This window comes from Chiloscyllium plagiosum, unplaced genomic scaffold (assembly GCF_037043375.1).
Source record: "Chiloscyllium plagiosum isolate Xiang-an unplaced genomic scaffold, Cpla_swu_hap1 HiC_scaffold_5, whole genome shotgun sequence".
Classification (NCBI taxonomy): domain Eukaryota; kingdom Metazoa; phylum Chordata; class Chondrichthyes; order Orectolobiformes; family Hemiscylliidae; genus Chiloscyllium; species Chiloscyllium plagiosum.
Genome location: NW_028270143.1, coordinates 36,850,681 through 36,875,845, shown reverse-complemented (window position 1 = coordinate 36,875,845; position 25,165 = coordinate 36,850,681). Strand labels below are relative to the sequence as shown.

At 43.4% G+C, this 25,165-nt stretch overlaps 1 protein-coding gene across 1 annotated transcript in view; it reads left to right on the top strand.

Moving 5' to 3' along the window:
* Positions 1 to 25,165, top strand: part of lrrc72 (leucine rich repeat containing 72) — a 73,649-nt gene that overhangs the window by 11,786 nt on the left and 36,698 nt on the right. Inside the window, exons 2-3 of the mRNA XM_087987107.1 lie at positions 3,849 to 3,918; positions 15,772 to 15,828. The gene's annotated coding sequence lies outside the window, so the exon portion shown is untranslated. The remainder of the gene's footprint in view (positions 1 to 3,848; positions 3,919 to 15,771; positions 15,829 to 25,165) is intronic.

Below are 25,165 nucleotides of genomic sequence, written 5' to 3'. Positions count from 1 at the left end.
TACCAAATTTTAGCTGTGTGGCTACTCCACGCACTGAATTACTGAAGAAAGGCAAGACATTTCAGTGGATAATGAATTATCAAAAGGCATTTGAAAGCCTGAAAGTTGTGTTTAACCACTGCTGCAGTGTTAGCCACACCTAATTTCATGAAGCCATGAAAGTGGCTGTCGATGGCAGTGATGTGGGTGTCAGTGCTGTGCCCTTGCAGGAAGACTATGAGAAACTAGATAGACCTATTGGGCATTTCTCCAGGAAATTAAGCATTCATCAGCAGAAATATTCGACAGTTGAGAAAGACACTTTGAGATTGGTGTTGGCGTTACAACATTTCATCGTTTATGTTAGCAGTAATGTCTGAAACGATCATACACACTGATCGTAAACCATTGAAGTTTGTGGAGAAATTTAAGGACAAAAATTCCAGACTGTTTCGATGGAGCTTGTTACAGCCATTCAATTTGAAAATTGTGCTTGTGACAGGAGAAGAAAACGTGATTGCCAATGCATTGTCGAGACTTGGATGAGAAATGAATGTGTTCGCTGGCAGGAGTAAATGGACTGAAACCAAATGTAGTAGTGCATGTTTGCATGTTTACAGTCAATGTAACTTATGTGGGCGTTGTAGTGTACCAACAGTGAAAGGTTAAGGGGTTTTAAAATGAAGCCACCTTTGGATTTTGATGGTTCATTATTTTTAAGAGGGAACGAATGATGATGCTGCTTCTTTAACATGGTTATGTTGTCCTTGGATTTTTTTCACAAGGGTAGTAAAGACACAGGTTCTGAAATGTCTGGGTTTATCTACTTGAAGAACCTTTTAAACTTTAAAAAAAACACTTGTACAATGAAAGGAGAGTGGCCAGTTTTCCCAGCTCAGCTTTTCTCTGGTTTGGTTTGGTTTGGTTTGGTTTTAGCAAGCAGTTTTTTGAAGGTACTGGACCCACAGAAATAGCTCCATGCTGATCCTCTCTCTCTCTCTCTCTCTCTCTCTCTCTCTCTCTGACATCTCTCCTGTAAGGACCTTTGTTGGATTTTACTTTTTTTGCCAAGGAGGTTATTGCAAATATTTGGAACAGCAATATTAAGTTGTAATGGTGTTGATTGGATTTTCAGACAGATTAAGTTATTCTGTATTCTGTTCTCTTTTGTTGGTGTTTCATTTGGTACCACGTAAATTAATTCTAGTTTAAAACTGAGGGGTTTTGATCAGCTGCATCACTCCTGGAATATCTACTCTGCATCTGCTTAAAACAACAAGAAAAGTTAGAGTCTGGGCTACCTTCCTGATGTTTTGAGGGGGTCTGGCCTGTTCCATTACACAAGGCACAAGGCGAAAGTGTGGTGGTATACTCTCTGCTTGCCTGGTGTTGGAACTACACTAAACCAGGCAAGCATAGAGTATACCAGAGTGTTGTTGAAGCTGCACTAAAACACTCAAGGAGATTGACACCATCCAGGACAAAGCAGCCCACATTATTGACGCCACATCTACTACATTCACTCCCTTCACCACTGATGTTCACTAGTAGTGTGCACCATCTCCAAGGTGCATTGTAGACGTTTACCAAGGCTCCTTAGACAGCGCCTTTCAAACTCACAACCACGACCATCTAGAAGGACAAAGACAGCAACTATTTGGGAACGCCACCGTTTTCTCAGTTCCGCAATCGGTCAATAAACACACCTGTAAACACTTCTTTATCAATCACACAAGCAATCGTTTATTCTTGATACGGCTAGGTGGGTGGACTTTGATCAACCCAGGAGTACTTCTACACCAAAAGAATCCGACCCCTTATAAAGTTTGCATAGGGTTCATACATATTGTTTATAGGCAAGTATGGAGCATGATCATTTGGTAATAACCAATGAAATAGCATAAAACATTCATGCATACTGTCTCATGCTATCATAATTTCTTTGTCCTGCGTTGTGGTTAGGGTTAAACCGTTACTTTTGTGTTTTTATCAAGTTTGATCAGTCTGCGGTTTCTTGTTTCTGTCTGGTTCAGTACAATATAATTTAGCAGTGCAGAAGCCATTTTGTGCAGCTCCTTCAGCCAATTTGTCCTACCTCCAGATACCCACATCCTCACATCTATCACTCTGCCTTCAATCTTCTTTGTCATCTCTTCAAAAGACTCAATGACCTTGGTTTGATTTCAGCCTTGGGCGACTGCCTGTCTGGAGTTTGCAAGTTCTTCTCATGTCTGCATGTTTCCTCCGGGCGCTTTGGTTTCCTCCCACAGTCCAAGGATGTGCAAGTTAGGTGAATTAGCCATGCGAAATTGCCCATAATGTCCCTGGATGTGTAGACTAGGTGGATTAGCCATGTGAAATTGCCCATAGTGACCCTGGATGTGTAGACCAGGTGAATTAGCCATGCGAAATTGCCCATAGTGTCCCTGGATGTGTAGACTAGGTGGATTAGCCATGTGAAATTGCCCATAGTGACCCTGGATGTGTAGACTAGGTGGATTAGCCATGTGAAATTGCCCATAGTGACCCTGGATGTGTAGACCAGGTGAATTAGCCATGCGAAATTGCCCATAGTGTCCCTGGATGTGTAGACTCGGTGGATTAGCCATGGTAAATGCAGGGTGTTGGGATAGGGTGGGGGCCTGGGTTTGGGTGGGATACTCTTCAGAGGGTCGGTGTGAACTCGATTAGCCAAATGACCTCATTTCACACGACAGAATCTGTGTTTCTGATTGTGAAATGTAGGTAGCTTAAAATCAAATATCACAATGCTGAAATAAAGCTGACATATTACTTTAAAAAACAATAAGACCATAAGATTAAGGAGTGGAAGAAAGGCCATTCGGCCCATCGAGTCCACTCCGCCATTTATTCGTGGCTGATGAGCATTTCAACTCTACCTACCCACACTTTCCTTGTAGCCATTAATTCCTTGCTAGATCAAGAATTTATCAATCTCTGCCTTGAAGACGTTTAACGTCCCGGCCTTCACTGCACTCCATGGCAATAAATTCCACAGTCCCACCACTCTCTGGCTGAAGAAATGTTTCCTCATTTCCGTTCTAAATTGACCCCCTCTAATTCTAAGGCTGTGCCCATGGGTCCTTGTCTCCCTGCCGAATGGAAACAACTTCCCAGCATCTGCTGTTTCTAAGCCACGCATTATCTTGTAAGTTTCAATTAGATCTCCCCTCAACTTTCTAAACTCTAATGAATACAATCCCAGGATCCTCGGTTGCTCATCGTGTGTTAGGCCGACCATGCCAGGGATCATCCATGTGAATCTCCGCTGAACACATTCCAGTGCCAGTATGTCCTTCCTGAGGTTTGGGGCCTAAAATTGGACACAGTGTTCTAAAGGGGGGCCTAGTTAGACCTTTATAAAGTCTCAGAAGCACTTCACTGCTTTTATATTCCAACCCTCTTGAGATAAATGACAACATTACATTCGCTTTCTTAATCACGGACTCAACCTGCAAGTTAACCTTTCGAGAATCCTAGACTAGCACTCCCAGATCCCTTTGTACTTTGGCTTTATGCATTTTCTCACTGTATAGAAAATAGTCCATGCCTGTATTCCTTTTTCCAAAGTGCAAGACCTCACATTTGCTCACATTGAATTTCATCAGCCATTTCCTGGACCGCTCTCCTAAACTGTCTAAATCTTCCTGCAGCCTCTCCACCTCCTCAGTACTACCTGCCTGTACACCTAACTTTGTATCATCAGCAAACTTTGCCAGAATGCCCCCAGTCCCTTCATCCAGATCATTAATATATAAAGTGCTTTTGAGTGTCTCTTTATGTTTATATTGTGACACTTGTTTAACCAATAATTAAAATAAAATGCTTGTTTCATATTTTATTTTAAGAGGACTAACAGAAGTGCCTAATCTGTCGAGATTTAAATGGTTAAAGTATTTGTGGCTGCATCACAATAAGGTGAGTGAAAATGTTTGTAATTGCTGCACAGTTTGCGGATTTTGCTGATCCATAGAAGTATTTGAGAATAACATTTGCAAGCCCTGCTGTTTGCTTCTGTCAGTCTAACAGCTGGTAGCTAACATCAGTACATATAAAGTAGAAGAAGGAATAGGCTACTCGGCCCCTTGAGCTTCTTCTGCCATTCAGTGGGATTCTGGCTGATCTAATTATTTGACATTCCTGCCTACCTCAGTAGCTTTTCATTACCAATGTAAAGCCCTTCAAAAGATTGGATTAACCATGCTGTTTTAAAAAAAAATTAAGATGTAGTACCTAACTGACACATGCACTTCTATGTATTTGATTAGATTAGATTAGATTACTTACAGTGTGGAAACAGGCCCTTCGGCCCAACAAGTCCACACCGCCCCACCGAAGCGCAACCCACCCATACCCCTACATTTACCCCTTACCTAACACTACGGGCAATTTAGCATGGCCAATTCACCTGACCTGCACATCTTTGGACTGTGGGAGGAAACCGAAGCACCCGGAGGAAACCCATGCAGACACGGGGAGAATGTGCAAACTCCACACAGTCAGTCGCCTGAGGCGGGAATTGAACCCGGGTCTCTAGCGCTGTGAGGCAGCAGTGCTAACCACTGTGCCACCGTGCTAAAATCTGTGTCCAAATATGCTGGCGGTGATTTGATTTTAGTAATAGATTTAGCCTTTCAAACAACTTTATTCAAAGATTCTGTTAGTATATTTATTTCCTGCCTTGAATTAGAATTCTAACCCTCCAACTTGTTTATTTCCTATAAACAAGGGCATCCTCTTCAGAAATAAAAATTGATAGAGATTCGACATGCAATTTTTAAGACACATCTAATTACAACTACTCTGAATATGTGGAAATATGGAGGATACAGAGCAAAATCTGGTTGAAAGAATGCAGATTGACCAAGCATAGGGATTTTGCATCTGTGGATAAATATTGCCAATCCAACATAACATGCTTTGCATAGCTTATACTGATGGAAATTTGACCAAAATCTGGTGTGTGGTTAAAATATTAATTTTTATGTGCCAAATGTTTGCTGCAAGCTAAGTAAAATTTAGTGATAACTAAGTCCCTTATTCAAACAAGCTATAGAATATTATGTTTTGTTTCTTCTTAATTGCGGTAAATGTCATAGCAGAGAATGTAAGTAACATTTCAGACATATTTTCAGACAGGAATGAACTTTGAGAACATTGACCTTAAACATTTTTATTGTAGACAGCACATGCAATAACAAATAACTGATGTAATTCTTAGGACAGATTGATAATAACTGACTGTCCTTCACCTTCAGGTTTAAAGGATTTAGCACATACTGGGGTAGATTTCATTGTGTGTTTTCAGGAGCAGAGCATACTTGGTTTTGTGAGTGAGTGCTCCACAGAGTGACAGTAAAGAATATTGCAAAGTCATGCAATTAATTAATTTAAGGAAAGAGATTGTGTTGGATATGGCCAAGCTAATCTGATAATGCCAAGTCTCGTCTGATCTCAGAAGCTAAGCAGACTCAGGCCTGGTTAATACTTGGATGGGAGACCGTCTGAGAATACAAGGTGCTGTAGGAAGGGGCCCACTTTTGGCATATTGCTAGTATTCTTGCACCTAGATCAGTCCCACCTGCTTCAGAGGTATTAATTAAAGCAAGTCCTGCTCTCCATTGGCATTTCATCTAATGGAAGATTTCGCTTTTTCTTGATGTTCCAGAAAGGGGGAAGAGATAGATTTAAATGTTTTATCCTCCTCACATTCTATCCAAAAGCAAAGTGGCTTAATTTTGAACAGTTGTAGTCGGTTTTCAATGCCCTTTGTTTTGACAAAGTCAATCTAAAAGTGATCTGCAGTAAACTGTCTTAAGCTTAAATAAGGTAAAACAAGGACTGCAGATGCTGGAAACCAGAGTCTAGATTAGAGTGGTGCTGGAAAAGCACAGCAGGTCAGGCAGCATCTGAGGAGCAGGAAAATTGATGTTTTGGGCAAAAGCCCTTCATCAGGAATAGAGGCAGGGTGCCTGCAGAGTGGAGAGATAAATCGGTGGGGGTGGGTAGAAAGTAGCATAGAGTACAATAGGTGAATGGGGGTGGGGATGGAGGTGATAGGTCAGAGAGGAGGGTGGGTGAAGGTAGCAAACAGTACAGTGGGTGAATGGGGGTGGGGATGAAGGTGATAGGTCAGAGAGGAGGGTGGAGTGGATCGGTGGAAAGGAAGGTAGGCAGGTAGGACAGGTCTTAGGGTGGTGCTGAGCTGGAAGGTTGGAACTGGGGTGAGGTGAGGGAAGGGGAAATGAGGAAACTGGTGAAGTCCACATTGATGCACTGGGGTTGAAGTGTTCCGAGGTGGATGATGAGGCGTTCTTCCTCCAGGCGTCGGGTGGTGAGGGAGCAGCAGTGGAGGAGGCCCAGGACCTGCATGTCCTCAGCAGAGTGGGAGGGGGAGTTGAAATGTTGGGCCACAGGGCGGCGGGGTTGATTGGTGCGGGAGATGTTCCGTAAAGCACTCTGCTGGGTGGCATCCAGTCTCCCCAATGTAGATGAGACCGCATCGGGAACATCGGATACAATAAATGATATTGATGGATGTGCAGGTAAAACTTTGATGGATATGGAAGGCTCCTTTAGGGCCTTGGATGGAGGTGAGGGAGGAGGTGTGGGCGCAGGTTTTGCAATTCCTGCGGTGGTTTGGGAAGATGCCAGGAAGGGAGGGTGGACTATTGGGGGGTGTGGACCTGACCAGGTAGTCACAGAGGGAACGGTCTTTGCGGAAAGCGGAAATAGGTGGACAGGGAAATCTATCCCTGGTGGTGGGGTCCGTTTGGAGATGGCGGAAATGTCATCGGATGATGTGGTGTATTTGAAGGTTGGTAGGGTGAAAGGTGGGCACCAGGGGTGTTCTGTCCTTGTTACGGTTGGAGGGGTAGGGTTTGAGGGTGGATGTGTGGGATGTGGATGCGATGCATTGGAGGGCATCTTTAACCACCTGAGAAGGGAAATTGCGATCTCTAAAGAAGGAGGCCATCTAATGTGTTCTGTGGTGGAACTGGTCCTCCTGGGAGCAGATACAGCTGAGGTGGAGGAATTGGGAGTATGGGATGGCATTTTTGCAGGAGGTAGGGTGGGAAGATGTGTAATCCAGGTAGCTTTGGGAGTCGATGGATTTATAAAAATTGTCAGTGTCAAGTCGGTCATCATTAATGGAGATGGAGAGGTTCAGGAAGGGGAGGGAGGTGCCAGAGATGGTCCAGGTGAATTTAAGGTCGGGGTGGAATGTGTTGGTAAAGTTGGTAAATGTGTGGAATTGCTCAACCTCCTCGCGGGAACACGAGATGGCGCCAATGCAGTCATCAATGTAGCGGAGGAAGATGTGGGGAGTGGTGCTGGTGTAACAATGGAAGATGGACTGTTCTACGTGGCCAACAAAGAGCCAGGTATAGCTGGGGCCCATATGGGTGCCCATGGGTACCCCTTTGGTCTGGAGGAAGTGGGAGGATTCGAAGAGAAATTGTTAAGAGTGAGGACCAGTTCGGCCAAACGAATGAGAGTGTCAGTGGAAGGGTACTGTTGGGGACGTCGAGAGGGGAAGAAACGGAGGGCTTGGAGTCCGTGGTCATGGCGGACGGAGGTGTAGAGGGATTGGATATCTATGGTGAAGATGAGGCATTGGGGGCCGGGGAAATGGAAGTCTTGGATGAGATGGAGAGTGTGGGTGGTGTCTCAAACGTATGTGGGGATTTCCTGGACTAGGGTCGATAGGACAGCGTTGAGATAGGTAGAGATGAGTTCAATGGGACAGGAGCATGCTGAGACAATGGGTCGGCCAGGGTGGTCAGGCTTGTGGATCTTGGGAAGGAGGTAGAATTGGGCAGTGCGGGGTTCCCGGACTATGAGGTTGGAAGCTGTAGGTGGGAGATCTTCTGAGGTGATGAGCTTCTGTGTAGTCTGAGAGATGATGGTTTGGTGATGGGGGGTGAGGTCATGGTTGAGGGGGCGGTAGGAGGACATGTCTTTGAGTTGGTGTCTGGCTTCAGCGATGTAGAGGTTAAGCTTAAAGAAGGAGAGTTCTTTATTCACACTTTTAAACCTAAGGTACATCCATCAGTTCCCTTTTATGAACTCTACTTGTTATGACCTCAAAGAACTCTAGCTCATTCATCAAATATGATTCCCCTTTCACAAAACCATGTCGACTCTGTTAGACTGTGTTAAACTTTTTAAAAATATTCTGCTGTTTCCTCAATAATGGATTCTAGTATCTTTTCAATGGAAAATGGTAGGCTAATTGGCATATAGTTTCCTGCTTTCTTTCTCCCTTCCTTCTTGAAGAGGGGCATCACATTAGCCATTTGCCAACCCACCGGAACACTCCTGGTATCTATTGAAATATTTCAACCAATGCCTGCACTGTCTCTGCAGCTGCTTCCTGTAGAGCTCATGGATTCAGGTCATCAAGTCCTGTCTGCCTTTTGGGCTATTAGCCTGTCAAGTACTTTGTCCATTGTAATAATGATTGTTGTTTGATCTTTTCTCTCGTTAGCACCCTCCTTATATGTTATCTTTTAGCTGTTATCTTTGAGTATCCTCCACCTTGAAGACCAGTACAAAATATTGGTTTAAATTATCTGCAGTTTCACTAAGTGTAGATCCTCATAAGGTCTACACTTAATTAACTACTATCATTTTATATACCATAGAAGCTCTTTCTATTTGGTTTTCTTTTACTTGCCAATTTATGTTCATAATAAATTTTCTTTCTCTTTCTGAGATTTTTAGTCATCTGCTGCTGGATGCTAATAAAATTCCCAATCTGGTCGTTTACTATTAGTTTTTGCAGCTTTATATGTCTTAGTTTTTTGCCTGGAGTTTTCTGCTTGACCGTCTTGATTAACCATCATTTCAATAGAGTTCTTTTTGACTCAATTTTTTTTCTGAGTATTATGAAATACTCACTTAAATGTTTGTCACTGCTGAACCACTGAATTTCGTCTCTGTATATTTTCTCAGCCTACTATGGACAACACTTCCTTCATAACTCTGTAATTACTCCTATTTAACTTGAGGACTGCTGTCTGTCAAAATGAATTTTAACTTCTTTCCTGTTGTGATCCCGAGCCCATGGAAGATACTTAACTACAAGGTTTCTTAGTCATCCGCATCATCTCACATTCCTATCTGTCAAACTAGGTGTGAAATAGCCTGTTCCTGGGTGGGTTCTACAACGTATTGCTCTACAAATTTGTCTTCTGTGTTACCCTTTCCCATCTGATTTGTCCAGTCAATATTGTCCTGCAGCAAAACAACTCCTATAAATGGCTACTCCCCATGATTTATCTCCTTTGTTATTCCTTATTTCCACCCAAACCAATCATGATCTATTGTACCTACATGAATATTTATCATTTACCCACAGAAAGGATCCTTTCTTAACAGTGCTACCCCATCTATTTTCCTTTTTGCTGCTTTTACTAGAGCATTGAACTCCCTTGAACACTGTGTTCCCAGTCCCAGTTGCCCTGCAACCAAATCTCTGTAACAGGTATTAAGTCAATTCATTTATTTATATTTGTGCCATCAACTCATCTGTCTTTTTACAAATACTTCATGCATTCAGATAAAGAACCTTGTGGGCGGCACGGTGGCACAGTGGTTAGCACTGCTGCCTCGCAGCGCCAGAGACCCGGGTTCAATTCCCGACTCAGGCGACTGACTGTGTGGAGTTTGCACGTTCTCCCCGTGTCTGCGTGGGTTTCCTCCGGGTGCTCCGGTTTCCTCCCACAGTCCAAAGATGTGCAGGTCAGGTGAATTGGCCATGCTAAATTGCCCGTAGTGTTAGGTATAGGGGTAAATGTCGGGGTATGGGTGGGTTGCGCTTCGGCGGGTCGGTGTGGACTTGTTGGGCCGAAGGGCCTGTTTCCATACTGTAATGTAATCTAATCTAATCTAATCTAAACCTATATCTTTGACATTTTATCATCATTCATTACTCTGGTCTAATTTCTGTTGCATTCTTCTGCATGTATTTTCAACCTTTCCTATCACACTTCGATTATCATTCATCTCTTCACTTTCCTGCATCTGTACTGTCACTTGAATGGTACTGCACATTGCACCATCTTCGGCGAACATCCCTACTTCTGACCTTATGATGAAGGAAGGTCATTGCTGAAGCAGCTGCAGATGATCAGATCTAGGACGCTATCCTGATGGACTCCTGCAGACATGTTCTGGATCTGAGATGACTGACCCCCAACAACCACAATCATGTTCTAAGTTCCAGGTATGATTCCATTGCAACTGTTCCGTTCATTTAACTTCACTTGGATTTTCTATGACTTTCTATAATCTTCACTCGTAATTACCTAGGAGAAAGCCAATTCCATCGACGGATAATTTTTGAACAACTACTACTGTCATTGATTCATATACTATCATACTCTGAATGCCTTTGTGCAACAGAAGGGTATTACATTCTACTTATCGTATTTACTAGAAACCTGGCTTTCAATTCACACTCTGGAGGTAAATCTATTTCCTTCTGAACAATTTGAATACATTCAGTATCCTTTAATATATTTATGAAATTAGTTGTATTATTTAAAGAAAAGGGTTTACATTTCCGTTCAACAAAAATCCTTCTTAGCTATCATGTTCCTTTCTCATTACTTCTGCAGTCACAGTCATGTTTATCTTTGACCTCATAGGTGTAGTTAACACTGCAGTTTGCTCACTGAGTTCACGTTGCTAAAGAAGACAACTTGGTACATTTTCTGAAACACAGAACTGATTTAAGTACAGAGCCACTATACTTGCAGTCGTAGCTCCCAGGGATGGTTATTTCCTTGTGAGTTCTTTTCTTGCACTCATTCTTATGAACTCCAATAAATGGGCTTCCCATGCAACTTAGATCATTCTGAATGTAACATTGTTACATTGGAAATACTTAAGCCTATGAATGTCAATTCTACCCTCAGTACCTTCCTTTCCAGTTTGTAAAGGAATTCTCGACCATCCATCATTTTATCCTGGTTACTTGCTGTCCTTTCACGATCTCATCTTCTATACTTTCAGGTTTAAGGGGTGAATAGAAAGGTTAGTTTTCTGGGTAAGCTTATGATTGCCAGTCATTCCTTCTGCCTGTCTCGCAGCTATAACCCTCTGATCTTCAACTTGAATTCTAATTAAAAGGTACATGATCTGTGTAACCAATGAGTGAACATGGCACAGTTCTACTATTGACCTTCAAGTTGCTAAGGAAGATAACTTGGTACATTTTCTGTAACACAGCAGTGTTCTAATTTCCATTTTTCGCAGTTTATATTTCAAAAAAGAAATATAGCCTTGACACATGATACGCTAGTTAAGGGAGTTATTTTTAAGGCCTGTTGAGATTCAAGTCCAGCTGAAATTATAAATTTCTGAGTTAAATACAGAGCCACTATATTTAGAACATACCTTTATCAATAGCTCCCAGGGATGATTATTGAATTGCTCTTACTTAAACATTTGCTAAGGAAATTCATGAGTTGCTAACAAGGCCAGCATTTATTGACTATCCCTAATTTCCCTTCAGCAGCTGCAAAAGTGCTGCCTTCTTGAGCTACTGCAGTCCAGCTGTGATAGGTTCATCACAAGGCTATAGGGGAGGAAATTCCAAGATGTTGACCCAGTGACAGCAATACATTTCTTAGTGGGAAACATTAAAGGTACTCCATTGTTTCACAGCAATGGTTTGGTAGAATGGGAATGTAACTTAGCAAGACCTACAGAGAATAAGTAACTGAGCTGAATCACCTACTAAATGAATTACCCTTTTGCAAGTTCTAATAAGTCTGTAGTGCTTGTTTCTCTTGATCGTGAAAGTGATGAGTTTGGTAGGTGACACTCATCCAAGCAAATGGGGAATATGGTCACACTCCCCAGTTATACCTTGTGATTGTGGACAGGCTCTGAAAAGTCCAAAAGAAAGTGCCTCATCACAGAATTCCCAGTCTCTGACATGATCTTGTAGACCAGCATTTATATAGCTGTTCCACATGGGTTTCTGTGTTTTGATGATGACCTCCAGGCTGATGATAATGTGGGTATCAGGAAGATCAGTAGGAGATGGACAGTTTCAAGAAGGTTCAGGAGGCCAAGGCGTTAAACAGCAAGAACATTGTTCAGGAGGTACTCACTCCAGAGAGAAGTGTTTGTCTGCCTAAAATGGATGTTTTTGTCTTTATTATGTCATGTGATCAGACTCTTAAAGTGACAGTGCACCATATGTACACAAATACACACCATACCTCCCCTTTATATCAGAGGTTGCTTCAGTTAAAACATTCACATACAGCCCTCAGTAGGTAAGGCATTCCAGAGGATGTTAATTCCCGAGGGGCTGTTGGCACATCTCAAATATCTTTATAATCAGCTTCTTTTGTACTAGGTAAGATTTCAACCATTTGAGTGTCTTCCCAGATTGCAATTGATTTCAATTTTGCTCGAGCTTGTTTGCATTTATGTAAATGTTGCCTTGATGTCAAGGACAGTTACCCTCTCCTCATCCGTGGAATTCAGCTTTTTTTTGTTCATAATTGGACTCAGGCTGCAATGAGGTCTGAGCTGAGTGGCCAGGTGGAACTCAAACTGAGCACTGATGAACAAATAGTTAGTGAATAAGTGATGCGAGGACCAATTGCAAAATTTCCAGATTCACAGATGATACCAAACTGTGTGGAAATGTAACTTGTGAGGAGGATACAAGGAGACTTCAAAAGGACTTTAACAGGGTAAGTGAACGGGCTAGAACATGGCAGATGGAAAATAATGTGAATAAATGTGAACTTACTCACTTTGTTAGATAAAATGGAAAGGTAGAATATTTCTTAAATAGTGCGAGGTTGGGAGGTGCGGATGTACAAAGGGGTCTGAGTTCCTTGACAATGACTTATTAATGTATAGTTGCAGGTGCAGCAAGCAATTAGGAAGACTAAATGTATGTTGACATTCATTTCACCAGTATTTGAGTACAATATTAAAGATGCTTTGCTGTGATTGTATAGAACTTTGATGAGACTTTACCCAGCCATATTGTATACAATTATGATCTCCTTATCTAAGGAAGGTTATACTTACCTTAACAGGAGAGCAGTTGAACTTCATTAAATTAATCTCTCAGATGGTGGAATTATCTTGATAGGGGACACGGACAGTATATTTCCTCTTGTGGCTTCCTCTGGAAGCAGAAATCATAATCCCAGGATAAGGGGCAGGATATTTAAAACTGTGATGAAGGGGAATTTCTTCACTGAGCATGATGAAGCTTTGGAATTCTTTAACCCAGAAGGTAGTTGAAACTCAGTCATTGAACGGGTTTGAAACATGAATCGATAGATTTTGGGAGACCAGTGAGGTTCAGGGTTATAGAGAGAGTTCATGAAAGTGATATTGAGTAGATGATCAGCCATGATCAAGAATGACAGGGCAGCCCTAGTTAACTGAACAGCTTTCTCCTATTCGTATGTCCTGCTGATGGGCATGCACTCACTGATAATGAATGCATTGGCTGGTCATAATGGGTGATAATGCTGGCCCCCTCTTCTAGCTGAATGCTTGTTCTTTTGTGAGTTAGAATCAAATTATAATCAAATTATTGCAATGAGCCTGTGTTGTCCTGCTTTGAAAGCTGGGCATTACATCAATCAATGAGTCACACCATGTTATAACCAAACCATGGATTCAAGTCTGCATCCAACAGCTGCATAGTCAGCATGTTGTGTCACATGGGCAGTGACAGTAGTAATTGGAAAACTTCAGTAGTGTCATCAACAGCAGTGTTATGTATTTGAATTTTATGACCATATTTCAATTTGCAAAATGGCAATGGAATTATGTTGAAAGAATTCTGTTAATGTGCTCAAAATCATAGTCATTTCCATGCCTAAATGTTTAGATCTAAGGTGCAGCTGAACTGGGATTTCACGCATGTGAGGTGAACACAAGGGCTTTAAATTTCTGAATATTATTTTGCCAGTAGCAGCTCTCAAGAAGGCGATTTTAAATAGAACATGATTGTAATTGCAAAAGGAGAACAGCTAAGAATGTTATAAAGCAATCAAGATGTTAAAGAGGGAGCAATCAGACTTGGCAAGATGGCGGCGATTCTGTGGAACTGTCGTGGACGGCTCTGCCTAACAGCCAAAGCATATTGGTTTTTTTGCCATCCCTAGTCAACTTATGTGGATTATTAGTTTAAAACCTTACAGAACACATATTTGTTAATATTTGGGAGTGGGAAGGATACCTAAGGGAAAAGGAGCGAGCAAACAGCAGCAGGGAGGACACTCCCCTGCAGCACTGGGCACACCAGAGACCGCAGCAGCAGCCTTTTCGGAATCTCCCAGGGACCTGACAGACTCACAGGAATTGGCGGTGGAGATGGAGAGGCTTACCTCGAAGGTTGGGGCTGCGATTGAGAAGATCTTGGAGGAGATTCGTTCCCAGGTCCAACCCATCACGTCCATGCTGCAGAAGCATGAACGGGAGATCCAGGGCCTCGGGGAGCGGCTGGTGGAGGTGGAGGGTTGAACCAAGGCCTCGTAAGCGACGATGGAGTCCTCATCTGAGCCGATTCAGGTGCTGGAGCAATAAGTGCGGGCCTTACGAGACCAGATCAACGACCTCGAAAATAGAGGTCAGAGGATGAATCTGCGAATTGTCAGGTTCCCAGAGGGTGAAGAAGGTGGGCAGCCAGTCAGCTTCTTTGAAAGCTGGCTACCGCAATTCCTGGGCCTTCAGATCGAGTCCAGCCGGCTGCAGATTGGAAAGGCCTATCGGGTCGCAGTGCAAAGGTCTGGGCCGTTGCAGTGCTCCTGTCCAGTCCTACTCATACAAGGACAAGCAAAAAAGTAATAGAAGCTTTCAGATTAGTGGGAAAAGACCCACAGGCAGTGCTGCACAAAGGGTCAAAAATCATGTTTTTGCAGGACTTCTTGGCAGCTGAATTTGAAAGAGGAAATCTTCGATGAAGCTAACAAGAGGCTGAGGAACCTGGGTATCCCGTACCCTGCAGTGCTCCGTTTCAGCCACAAGGACTCAGTTTATACATTTGACTCAGCGGACAAAGTGAAAAACTTTGTAGACACTTTAAACTATATGCATTGGTCTGAAGAATATGGTTAGTGTTCGTCCTCTTTTCCTTCTTTCCCTGTTTTGTCCTTTTTTTTCTCCTTCCCGAATAAATTAAAAAAAAAACTCAGAATATGTTGTTCCTTTTTTTAATAATTGCATTTCATTATGGGAAGTTTTGTGGATGTCCTTTATTATCTCCTTTTTTTTGTTTGTTCTCTTTCACTTTTAGTCACAAGTAGGAGTGGCATGAAGCCGGAGATGGGTGGAGTGTTTATCGTGACTTTGTCTTTTTTTTGTTGATTTAAGGATCATCTTTTTTTTGCTAAGGCTGGGGCACACTCCGGGCTTGAAGGAGCTGTGAAGGAGGGGATGGGTAGGGTGAGTGCCCCCTATGGGCAGGGGAGAGATTCTTCCTTTCAAGGTTTTATAGTTGGTTTTCTTTGTAGTTTTTTGGTAGTAATAGTTGTTTGTAGTTATGATAGAGTAGTTTTTGTATACACAAATCTTCGACTCTATGAGTCTTTATTTACTTGTGCTTGCCCATTGTAAGAAGGGTTCTCCCTCCCATGGGTTCAAGGGTCTCTGAAAGGGGATATGGCTAAGTGTCTTGTTAAATGGTGCACATGGAACATCAAGGGAAGTCATTCGCTTGTTAAAAGGAAATAGGTGCTTTCTAGCCTTAAGAGGTTTGATATCGCTTTGTTGCAGGAAACCCATCTTGACTATGAGGAACACCCGAAGCTACAACAGGGGAGTTATGACCAGGTATTCTTTTCACCTTTTACTACTAAAAGTAGGGGAGTGGCAGTACTTATCCAGAAAAAGTTTCTGTTCACATTATTGGAGCAGGTGAAAGATGAGCAGGGACAGTTTGTGATACTTAAAACCCTGATACATGGGGAGGAATATGACATTTTAAATGTCTATTGTCCTTCGGTGCATCTCCTCAAATTTTTTGATTAGCGCCTTCTCTACTGCCTTTGGAACACGGCACATTATTATAGAGGGGATTTCAATTGTCTTTTGGATCCAACAGTGGACAGGATGCCTCGTGGGCCCCCAACTTTGCAGGCCAAGCAGGTGACTGACATGCGAGGAGTTGGGGCTGGTGGACATTTGGAGATGTCTTCACCCTACCGGCAGGGACTTCACCTTTTTTTCAAACCCACATAAATGTCACACGAGGATTATCTCTTTCTGGCTGCCTCGGCCCTTCTTGATTTGGTTATGGGTTGTAAGATTGGGACACAGCTATCTCTGATCACGCGGCGTTATATTTGGAAGTTAAGGCCAAGAGTGAGGGGCTAGGTTTGCGACGCTGGCGTCTGGATCCTTTTCTCCTTAAGGATTCCAAATTTGTGGAATACGTTTTGAAGGAGTTTCAGGAATTCTTGACTCTCAACTCAGGCACAGCTAGTAGTCTGTCTATGCTATAGGAGACAGCTAAGGCCTTTGCTAAGGGATTAACTACTTCCTATTCGGCTAGCCGGAAAGACAGAAGGAGGAACAGAAGCATCTACTTGAGGCACAGTTGAAAGCCGTCGAGGTGGCACATTTTTGCAAGGCCTTCGGTGACTAAGCTACAGTGGATCACATCCCTCCAGGCTGCCTTGAAATCAATACTTGCACAAACCACAAAGAAATAACTTGCTTTTGCTCGACAAAGGCTGTTCGAGTATGGGGATAGGCCGGGGAAGTATTCAGTGTACCTGACTTGGAAAAAGTGTGCTCTTCAATTCATTATTGCAATCAGAGACAGCGCCGGTGTCCTTACATATGATGCCAAAAGGATTAATGAGGCTTTTTGGAGTTTTTACTCTGAATTGTATCAGTCTGAATGTTGCGAGGACAGATGGGCTAAAATGGAGGCCTTTCTTAAGAGCCTGGACCTCCCGGGTAATCTTGGAACAGGCCTCTCTCCTTAATGCTCCCTTAACAGTTCAGGAAATATAGGAGGCAGCTAGACAACTTCAGAGTGGGAAAGCGCCTGGCTCTGATGGTCTCCTTGGAGAGTTTTATAAGGCATTTATAGGGATTCTGTCAGCGCCGATGTTGGAGATGTACAATCACTCCTATATGCATGAATGCCTACCACCATCTTCAAGAGAAGCTAATATTTCCTTAATTCTTAAAAGGGGAAGATTCCTGAGGATTGAGCCTCATACAGGCCTATCTCTCTGTTAACTTCAGATTTCAAGATTCTGTCTGAGATCTTCGCGGTGAGATTGGAAAAGGTGTTGCTCCATATTGTTAAGAGGACTAGACAGGTTTTATAATGGGCCGTAGGTCCTCTAATAATATTAGAAGGTTTCTGAATATGGTCCAAGTTTGTCAGCAACGATCGATTCAGGGGTTGGTGATTTCTTTAGATACAGAGAAAGCATTTGACCGGGTGCTGAAAATGTGTTGCTGGAAAAGCGCAGCAGGTCAGGCAGCATCCAAGGAGCAGGAGAATCGACATTTCAGGCATGAGCCCTTCTTCAGGAATGAGGAAAGTGTGCCCAGCAGGCTAAGATAAAAGGTAGGGAGGAGGAACTTGGGTGAGGGGCGTTGGAAATGCGATAGGTGGAAGGAGGTAAAGGTGAGGGTGATCCTGAAGAAGGGCTCATACCTGAAACGTCGATTCTCCTGCTCCTTGGATGCTGTCTGACCTGCTGCGCTTTTCCAGCAACACATTTTCAGCTCTGATCTCCAGCATCTGCAGTCCTCACTTTCTCCTCGAAGATTTGACCGGGTGGAATGGCCTAACTTGTTATATGTCTTAGAACGGTTTGGGCTAGGTGGGGTTTTTGCTAGTTGGGTGGAGGTTTTATATCACCACGCGCTGGCTGCGGTCATCACTGACGGGTGAAGTCTGGGAACTTTAGGATTGGTAGGGGTAGTCGTCAAGGCTGCCCCCTTTCACCGTTGTTTACTTTGGTGATAGAACCGCTGGCAGAGGCCTTTCGTCAAAAAGTCCACATAACTGCTCCGGAAGTGGGATCGAGGGTACACAAGATTATATTGTTTGCGGATGACACCCTTCTGTTTTTATCGCACCCGATTGACCTCCGTACCCTGTCTGATACAATGTATCAATTCATTTGGGGCTATTTCAGGATGTAAATCAACTTTGCAAAATCGGAAGCTGTGCATTTGGGGAACCTCAAGAAAGTGCCAGAGGTTGAAGGTGGCCCTCGGCTCCTTTTAAGTGGTCACGGGCAGGGTTCCGATACCCAGGCATTTTTATTACCCCCAAGTTTGATCAGTTATTTCGGACTAATTTTGCTCACTTGCTCGACAATATTAGGCGGGATCTCCAGGGATGAGAAGCTCTTCCAATTTCATGGTTGGGCTGAATATCCCTCATTAAGATGAGGGAGCAGCAGAGAGCGGGGGGAGCTGGGCGGAAGTGAAGTCGGAGCGCAGAAGCTGTTGGGAAGGTGGGTGAGTGTTATTTAAGTAGGTGTGTTCTCGGCCCCAGGTCCTACACAGTAGGGCCTCCCTCTCACCCACCTCCTCTAACCTAAATTAAAAGTCCACAGACTTGCAACAAAACACGGGGTCGAGGGAAGTTTCTGTTGAGAAAAGAGCGAGTCTTTGGCTCAGGAGTCTTCGACAAAGAAGTTGAGAGAAGTGATTACGCCACAGTTGAAGAGGGTGCATGATGTGGGAGGTCAGGGACTCTGGTGTAGCTGGCTTGTATAACTGTGGAAAGTGTGTACACGTTCAGCTTGTGACAGAGCATATTGCAGCACTGAAGAAAGAACTAGATGTCCTTAGGCTCATCCGAGAGAACGAGATCTTTCTGGACAGGACCTACAGCGAGGTTATTACCAGAGCATGCCAGAAGAGAGTAGAAGGGAGAAGACGATGAGGAAGGCAGAGATGAGACAAGTGCAAGAGACCCCGGGGAAAGTACCTGTCAGGAACAGGTTGAATCTCTTGGAAGCCGTAGAGACAGACGTCACTGCTAGTCCGAGAGGCGGTCAGGTCTGCCAATCAGAAATTGGAGGCAGAGCCAAGGAGTCAGACATCACACAGAGCCGTGGTAATAGAGGACTCCATAGTGAGAGGGACTGAAAGGGGTTTCTGTGGCAACAGGTGGGATTTGAGGATGGTGTGTTGCCTTCCTGGTACCAGGATTAAGGACATCGCAGACAGAGTGCTGGAAATCCTCAAGGACGAAGGGTGAAGAGCCAGACGTGGTGCATGTCGGCACAAATGACATCGGGAAGAAGAGGAGGGACATTCTACAGCGGGACGTTGGAGAAGTCGGAAGACAGCTGAAAAGCAGGACATCCAGAGTGGTTATCTCCGGTTTGCTTCCAGTTCCTCGGGCTGGAGAGGACAGGAACAGGGAGATAATGGACTTGAATGTGTGGCTGGGGAACTGGTGCGGGAAGCAAGGATTTAACTTTTTGAATCACTGGGGATGTTTAGCGGTAAGGATAAATTATACAAGAGGGACGGTTTGGACCCTAATAGGTGGTGGACCAGCATTCTGGCAGGTAGGTTTGCCACTGCAACACAGCTGCGTTTAAACTAAATAGCGGGGGGGAGGGGACAAACTGGAACTTTAAGAAGGAAGTTAATGGGAAAGTTAGAACAAGAGAAGTCAAGAAAGACAACGGAATCAATGGAGCGGAAAACTCAAAAAAGGATAATGCCGTAAGGTCAAGTGAAATAGGTATTGATAGGAAGGGTGAGGGGAGTAACAAATTAAAAATATTATATATGAGTGCACGAAGCATCAGAAATAAGGTGGATGAGCTTGAGGCTCATGTGGAAATTGGCAGTTACAACGTTGTGGGGATAACTGAGACGTGGCTTCAAGTGGTCAGGGCCTGGGAAATGAATATTCAAGGCTATACGTGCTATCGTAAGGACAGACTGACTGGCAGAGGGGGTGGGGTAGCCTTGTTGGTAAAGAATGATATTCAGTCCCTTGCATGGGGGGGGGGACGGGACCTAGAATCAGGGGATGTAGAGTCAGTATGAATAGAGCTGAGAAATTCTAAGGGTAGAAAGACCCTCTTGGGAGTTATCTACAGGCCCTCAAACAGTAGCCTGAATGTAGTGTGTAAGTTGAATCAGGAGCTGAAATTGGCCTGTCGCAAAGATATTACTATAGATGTTATGGGGGATTTCAACATGCAGGTAGACTGGGAGAATCAGGAAGATGCTGGACCCCAAGAAAGGGAGTTTGTGGAGTGCCTCCAAGATGGATTCTTAGAACAGCTTGTGCTGGAGCCTACCAGGGAGAAAGCAATTCTGGATCTGGTGTTGTGCAACGAACCGGATTTGATCAGGGACCTCAAAATAGAGGAGCATTAGGAGGTAGTGACTACAGTACAATAAGCTTTAATCTGCAGTTTGAAAGGGAGAGGGTAGAATCGGAAGTGACAATATTTCAGTTGAATAAGGGGAACTATGGAGCTATGAGGGAAGAGCTCGCCAAAGCTCAATGGTGTAATACCCTAGCAGGGATGGCAGTGGAACAACAATGGCAGGTATTTCTGGGTATAATGCAGAAGATGCAAGATAGTCCATTCCAAAAAGGAAGAAAGATCCTAAGGGGAGGCAGGGGTGGTCGTGGCTGATGAGGGAAGTTAAGATTACAACAGGATCTGGACCAGATGGGCCAATGGGCTGAGAAGTGGCAGATGGAGTATAATTCAAATAAATTCAATGTGCTGCATTTTGGGAAAGCAAATCTTAGCAGGACTTATGCACTTAATGGTAAGGTCCTAGGGAGTGTTGCTAAACAAAGAGATCTTGGAGTGCAGGTTCGTAGCTCCTTGAAAGTGGAGTCGCAGGTAGATAGGATAGTGAAGGCAGTGTTTGGTATGCTTTCCTTTATTGGTCAGAGTATTGAGTACAGGAGTTGGGAGGTCATGTTACGGCTGTACAGGACATTGGTTAGGCCACTGTTGGAATATTGCATGCAATTCTGGTCTCCTTCCTATCAGAAAGATGTTGTGAAACTTGAAAAGGTTCAGAAAAGATTTACAAGGATGTTGCCAGGATTGGAGGATCTGAGCTATAGGGAGAGGCTGAACAGACTGGGGCTGTTTTCCCTGGAGCGTCAGAGGCTGAGGGGTGACCCTTATAGAGGTTGACAAAATTATGAGGGGCATGGAGAGGATAAATAGGCAAAGTCTTTTCCCTGGGGTCGTAGAGTCCAGAACTAGAGGGCATAGGTTTAGGCATAAAAGAGACCTTTAGGGCAACTTTTTCACGCAGAGAGTGGTACGTGTATGGAATGAGCTGCCAGAGGATGTGGTGGAGGCTGGTACAATTGCAACATTTAAGAGGCATTTGGATGGGTATATGAATAGGAAGGGTTTGGAGGAATATGGGCTGGGTGCTGGCAGGTGGGACGAGATTGGGTTGGGATATCTGGTCGGCATGGACGGGTTTGATCGAAAGGTCTGTTTCCATGCTTTACATCTCTGTGACTCTATGACCATATAAAGACAAAAGGGAAAAAGTATAACATAGCAAAGATGAGTGGGAAATCGGAGGACTGGGAAGCTTTTAAAGAACAACAGAGGATAATTAAAAAGGAAATACGCAATGAAAAAATAAGGTACGAAGGTAAACTGGCCAAAAATATAAAGGAGGATAGTAAAAGCTTTTTTCGGTATGTGAAAAGAAAAAAAAATGGTGAAGACTAAAATTGGGCCCTTGAAGACAGAAACGGATGAATTTATTACGGGGAACAAAGAAATGGCAGAAGAGTTGAATTGGTACTTTAGATCTGTCTTCACTGGGGAAAACACGAGCAATCTCCCAGATGTAATAGCGGCTGAAGGACCTGAACTGAAGGGAATTTATATGAGGCAGGAAATGGTGTTGGAGAGACTGTTAGGTCTGAAGGCTGATAAGTCCCCGGGACCTGATGGTCTACATCCCAGGGTACTGAAGGAGGTGGCTCTAGAAATTGTGGATGCGTTGGTGATCATTTTCCAATGTTTTATAGATTCAGGATCAGTTCCTGCGGATTGGAGGGTGGCTAATGTTGTCCCACTTTTTAAGGAAGGAGGGAGAGAGAAAACAGAGAATTATAGACCAGTTAGTTTGACTTCAGTGGTGGGAAAAATGCTGGAGTCAATTATAAAGGGCAAAATTACGACACATCTGGGTAGCAGTAACAGGATAGGTCAGAGTCAGCATGGATTTATGAAGGGGAAATCATGCTTGACTAATCTTCTAGAATTTTTTGAGGATGTAACTCTGAAGATGGACAAGGGAGATCCAGTGGATGTAGTATACCTGGACTTTGATAAAGTTCCAAATAGGAGGTTAGTGTGCAAAATTAGGGCATATGGTATGAGGGGCAAAATACAGACATGGATTGAAAATTGGTTGGCTGACAGGAAACAAAGAGTAGTGATAAATGGCTCCCTTTCGGAATGGCAGGCGGTGACCAGTGGTGTGCCGCAGGGATTAGTGCTGGGACCGCAGCTTTTTACATTGTACATTAATGATGTAGATGAAGTATTAGGAGTAATATTAGCAAATTTGCTGATGACTCAAAGCTGGGTGGCAGGGTGAAATGTGAAGAGGATGTTAGGAGAATACAGGGTGACCTGGACAGGCTACGTGAGTGAACAGATGCATGGCAGATGCAATTTAATGTGGATAAATGTGTGGTTATCCACTTTGGTGGCAAGAACAGGAAGGCAGATTACTACTTAAATGGAGTCAAGTTAGGTAAGGGGGCAGTACAACGAGATCTAGGTGTTCTTGTACATCAATCAATTAAAGCAAGCATGCAGGTACAGCAGGCAGTGAAGAAAGCTAATAGCATGCTGGCCTTCATAACAAGAGGAATTGAGTATAGAAGCAAAGAGGTCCTTCTGCAGCTGTACAGGGCCCTGGTGAGACCGCACCTGGAGTATTGTGTGCAGTTTTGGTCTCCAAATTTGAGGAAAGACATTCTGGCTATTGAGGAAGTGCAGCGTAGGTTCACAAGGTCAATTCCCGGAATGGCGGGACAATCTTACACCGAAAGATCGGAGCGACTGGGCTTGTATATGCTTGAGTTTAGAAGGCTGAGACGGGATCTGATTGAGATGTATAAGATTATTAAAGGATTGGACACTCTGGAGGCAGGAAGCATGTTTCCGCTGATGGGTGAGTCCCGAACCAGAGGACACAGTTTAAAAATAAGGGATAGGCCACTTAGAACAGAGTTGAGGAGAAACTTCTTCACCCAGAGAGTGGTGGGTGTATGAAATGCTCTGCCCCAGAAGGCTGTGGAGGCCAAGTCTCTGGATACTCTCAAGAAAGAGTTGGATAGACCTCTTAAGGATAGTGGAATCAAGGGTTATGGAGATAAGGCAGGAACAGGATACTGATTGAGAACGATCAGCCATAGTTGGTATGCCAGGGTTCCGACTAGGGGTGATGGACTCAGGGCTCAAACTATGGGCAGCGAAAGGCGTTTCCAGTTTGGGAGACTTGTTTGAGGGGGAGGTTGTGATGTCCTTCAAGCAAATGAGCTGCAAATACAGGCTGCCCAACAGGGAACTTTTCCGTTTTTTTCAGGTCAGGGATTTCATACAGAAGAAGACTATTCCTCTCACTAAGCCCTATAAGCCCGATACAGAGTGGTTGTTGCTACGTTCCACAAGCACCCTTTCGGTTAGTACCCTCTTTCGCCTGCTGGGTGGCAGGGCCTGGCATGATATTAACCAGTTATGTAAGGTCTGGGAGCAAGAGCTAGGAGTGGAGATCTCTTCTGAAACATGGGAGAACATGTGGGAGAATGTGCAAAAGATCTCAATCTGTAATAGGACATGCTATGCAGTTATAAGTTCTGCACAGGGTTCATTTGGTACTGGACAGTCTGACGAAGTTTAAAGAAAGGGCATCTCCAACATACCGCAAATGTAAAATAAGTGTAGGTACTCTTACCCATTGCTTCTGGACATGCCACAGGCTCTGTGTTTATTGGAGTGCCGTGGTGGGAGAGATAGGGAGGGTATTGAGGACTGAAGTTAAAGTAGACCCGATATCTCTCTTTTGGTCTATCGAATTTATCATCTTTAGACAGGCATGGGAAGAAACTATTCAATATTCTTACTTAATGTGCACGGAAGAATATTCTGATTAATTGGGTGTCTGAGATCCAGTTGGGTTTGCTGGGATGGTGGAAATTAATTATTGAGCACATTCCCTTGGATTTTGTTTTTACAAACATGGTGCACCACACAACAGACGATTTTTATAAGACATGGCAGCCCTATTTGAGTTATTTGGGTATAGATTTGTCGGCTATTTTAACTAGGGCGTTTGTTTAACCAGGACTGTTAGGTTTGTTGAGCCCTTGGCCCTGGAATTAATTTTTTTGGGGGAGCATTGTGTCGAGCATTGCTGTTTTGTGTTTTCTTTGTGTTTTTTTTGCTTTTCTTTTGATTTATTAGTCACTTATTTATTTATTGGGGTGATGTTTGGCACAGTGTTAGGTTTTGTTTTGTATTACAGAGTAGGTTAGTAGTTAGTAGACAGTAGTTGTATTGTAATTGTGTTTTTTTTTCTCTTTATTATACTGGTATTTGTTATTGGTTGTATTTTCAATAATTTTATATTTGTGTAAAGTCAAAATGTTTTTGCTAAAATTTACAAAAAAAGAGGGAGCTATCAAGTCAGAGGTTGAAGCAGTGATTGCAGGCAGTGTAATTGGTAGCCAGTAGTGGGCAGCAGTTTTAAAATGGGATAAGGAAATGTAATGCTTTCGGATTCGCTTTAAGTTTTTATTTACACATACATTTGTTTAGTGGTGACTTGCAATGTTCCTTTAAAAACTGCTATTCAGTGAGGTGTAAATCGCAAATTTCTTCAATGCACCCTGTTCAGTACCAAGTGAATACAGTTTCAAAGTGCATTGTCTAACAGCTGTTTCAGAATGCACCTAGTTCATGATGATCATGAATCTTCCTGTCTGCCATTTCTCATGCTCAAATTAATGAGTGCGGCGTCATCGGTTTTCTATGCCTCTGTGTTTTAAGGCCTTGTAAACAACTTAACAGCTGTTAGTTTTATGTTCGTTCTTCTGCTGGCAAACAATCTACATTTTTTTATTTATTCATTGACATGGACATTGCAAGCAAAT